Consider the following 3,348-nt stretch of genomic DNA (forward strand, 5'->3'; position numbering starts at 1 on the left):
AGGGTATAATTCTTCCATTCCCATTTGAAAGTCAGAATGTCTTGCTTCCGTTTTACCTAGTATGGTCCAATGAAGAGAGGCCATGTCCAACAAGGTCTTCTTTATCTCTTCACCCTTTCATATGTTGATTCAATTTGCTGAGAAATTTTTAGCAACACTAACTTGTCACTTGGATATCTGGGGAGCTTCTTGGGGTTGATAGTGGCACCACCTACCCATAGATATGTAAATGTCTTAAATTGAATGAAATAGGCCCCAAGAGTTGTTATTTGTGCTTTTGCTTCATCAGATAGCCTCTTTCCATAATCTCCTTCAATGAATCAAATGATTGCAAAAATGAACGCATCATTCACGATTCTATATTCCTTGCTTTGAGCAGCTAGTTTCTTCTTCACCAATTGAGGGTATACTATGTAAGGCCAGGCATTGGGATCCTGCATATTGCCTCTTCTATACAACCTGGGGTAATCTTTCGCCCTTGCTACAAGAAAGTATATGATGTAGGACATCATATAGAAATTCTTCTTGTCTTTTACTGTCCTCAACTGTTCACACAAGTTTTCACTAAGTGTAGTGGCCCAGTCCAATGGCATCTTTGATTTTTTAATGGTCTCAATGAATTTAATAATGAAGGTATTGAGGTGGCTAGTTGTAGATAAACCCATGACTCTACTCAAGAGGATGATGGAGTAACCAATATCTTCCTTCATATATCCCTGAGTCATATCTACTTTCCCTGTTATCTTTCCTTAAAGAGGTCTCTCAATGAGATAGGATGATTGTATGATATCCATCACCTACTTTGCATGTTCCTTGTACCATCTCTCTGCTGATTCGTAGGAGAGCCTAATGAACTGATCCACTCTCGAGAGATGGAAGACCCTCTCAATATGGTCAAGTTGAAGATCAAGAACTACTTCTCCCGTCGCACTTTTCACCACTCTTTCTTCAAGAACAAAATGTTGTGCCAGAGTCATGATTACTTTTGCTGACTGCACTGATATGGGATGTGACACTACGTTCACCAACCTGGAACGTATCAAGGATGATACCAGATCTGATCTCTCGGTTGGCTTATTAAAAGTTTTTAGGAATTCCCCTAAATCAATGTGTCCCATATCAGTATCTCGGATCTTGGCATAATCATCATGAAATCTTGATTTGGATGGTACACCTTGGAATTTGAACACTACTGGTTTGGGTGTGACCCTAGATATGGACACCATTTAATCACCTGCACACAATGAAATAAAAATTTATTAGTTCAAAGTTTAAACATATAACTCTTAAATTAAAATAAGTGTAAAGAAAAGAAAAGAAAAAGAAAAAATGTGCCCTTTGGGTATTTTTCAATATTTTTTATTTTTAAATTTTATTTATTTATTTATTTTTATTTTTATTTAAAAATAAAATAAAATTGAAATACATTAAATAAAATAAAACTTAAAAGAAATGGTTTGAGGCACGTGCGCATTTGTAGAGGGGTGGTGCGCGTTTGCAAGGGTATGGTTTGGAGGTGGTGCGTAGGCGATAGAATGGAGTGGTGCAGAGAGTGGGCTTTGGAGTGATGGCGCGCGAGGCTTTGGAGCAGCGACACATGGAGTGGGCTTTGGAGCAGTGGCGCGTAGCAGTACAGGGAGGTGCGTCAAGAGAAAGGTGGGCGTAGGCGCGGGGTGAGGCTGTGGTCACTGGCGCGTCGCAATTGCAGCTTGGTCACTGGCGCGGCGAGGTAGTAGCTTGGTCGTGGGCACGGGCGCACTGTGTTTGCGAAGTGGTGGTGAATGGATGCAGGCACATGAATGAGCGTGAAGGAGGCAGATGTGGGCACAAGAATGCGGGAAGGTCGGTAGCGCGCTGGCGAGTTACATCACGCGAGATAGCGGGTGTGGGCGCGCATAGCGTCGGGAACTTAAAAACATGGTGTTGCAAAAAAGAAGTGTGTGCGCTTACCTTGTTTTTCATCGCTGGAGGAAAGAGAAACATAAGTGTAAAATGGTAAAGGAGGATGGGGGTTTTATAGACCCTGTGCTGGGTCGAGTGAGCGATGTGCGTCAGCGCGCGGGTCGATGTACTATGCACATCCCGCCCGCGCATTTGCGAGCGTGGAAATTGATTCGATTTCTAAAAAAAAAATTGTGTTTTTCTAATTTCTAATTTTTTTTCTTTTTCTAACTATAACCAAATTCCTTCTCCTGAGTCTTGAACCGTGAGTCCTAGAGTCAAAAAAAAGTAGGGGGTCCCCATTCCTCAATATGAATGGGGCATGTGTTGTGGACACCACAACACATCCATACTGATCAAACTAATAGGATGATCAAGGAATTTTATGATGGTCCTGATGGTGGCCATTTCTCAGCTAGAACAATAGTTATGAAGATCATGAGAGCTAGTTATTATTGGCCAACTCTGTTCCATGACTATTATAAGAATATAAGAAAATATGAGAAGTGTGCTTTTTTATTAGGAAAACAAAGATTAGCAACTCTTCCCCTACATCCTATTTAGGTTGATCAACCATTTTCTCAATGGGGGCTATGTTTTATTGGTTCAATCAATCCACCTTCCAGCTTTGGTCATAAGTGGATCTTAGCTGCAACTGATTATTTTATGAGGACATAAGCAATAGCTTTGAAGGATGCCACAAAGACTTCAGTGGTTGGATTCCTTAATGGAATTATTACCAGGTTTGGTGCTCCTTCAATAATCATATCTAATAATGCTAAGTCCTTTGTTGGGGCTCACATTTTCTCTTGGGCAATTGATCAGTGAATATATTTGAGTACATATTCAAATTACTATCCTCGAGTCAATGGCTTGGTTGAGTCCTCAAATAAGAACCTGATTAGAATCATGAAAAGGACCATTGAGGACAACTAGAGGTGTTGGCACTCAAAATAAAGGATTTCCCTTTTGGGCTGATAGAATCACACCTAAGAGAGCAATAGGAAATTCACCTTTCATGCTGGTATATGGAAGGAAAGCTAGGCTTCCCATTTCCCTTGAGTTCCCCTCTCTTGAATTATCTCATTAGTTGGAGCTAGTTGAACATGATGCCATGACTGTCAGGATGGCAGAATTAATGGAATTAGAAGAGAAAAGGTAGCAAGCTATGTAGACTCTTGAGGTACATCAACAATAAATCAAAAGAAGCTTTGACAAGAAGGCCAAGGCTAGAAGTTTTAAGGAAGGAGATCTTGTCCTCAAGTGGGATGTAAACATAGCCAAACCAGGTAGACACTCCAAATTTGATGCTATTTGGAGTGGACCTTATGTTATCACTAGGTGTAAGTAGGCCAATGCTTTTCAGCTATCCAGGCCCAATGGTGATGTCCTACCAATTCTAGTCAA

The sequence above is a fragment of the Cupressus sempervirens genome, chromosome 9 (assembly GCF_028749045.1).
Source record: "Cupressus sempervirens isolate cs-2001-9-10 chromosome 9, ASM2874904v1, whole genome shotgun sequence".
NCBI classification, from domain to species: Eukaryota; Viridiplantae; Streptophyta; class Pinopsida; order Cupressales; family Cupressaceae; genus Cupressus; species Cupressus sempervirens.